Raw genomic sequence first — 510 nt, forward strand, 5'->3', positions numbered from 1 at the left:
TTGGAAACCCTATGGGGTAGTTTCATTCTGTCCTATACGGTCACTGTGAGTTAGAATTAGCCCAGTAGCAGTAGGTGTATGGGTTTTATATATATTTTTTTAATCTTTTTCTTTCTGGTATATATGTTTTCTGTAAAGTAGATTAAAATGTGTTTGTAGAGAAAGTAAATTCATTTGTAGGAATTGTAGATTTATATAGAAAGTGTTCGTTTTTAGGTAATTATATTCTATTGATTAAAAAGAAGATGGAAGGAATATACTGAGTCATTATATCAAAAGGAATTGGCAGACAGAGAAGAATTTAATGAAATAACATATGAGCAAGAGCCTATGGTGATGACGAAAGAAGTTCGAGCCACTTTGAAGGAAATAGCAAAAAATAAGGCCCCAGGAATAGATGGTATACCAATTGACGTATTTCAGCTAACAGATGCTGCCCTGGATGTGCTCACCAAGTTGTGCCAAGAAATCTGGAGAACAACCACTTGGCCAACTGACTGGAAGAGATCT

The sequence above is a fragment of the Elephantulus edwardii genome, unplaced genomic scaffold (genome assembly GCF_000299155.1).
Source record: "Elephantulus edwardii isolate Elephantulus edwardi_28Jun2011 unplaced genomic scaffold, EleEdw1.0 scaffold00049, whole genome shotgun sequence".
In the NCBI taxonomy this organism is placed as follows: Eukaryota; Metazoa; Chordata; class Mammalia; order Macroscelidea; family Macroscelididae; genus Elephantulus; species Elephantulus edwardii.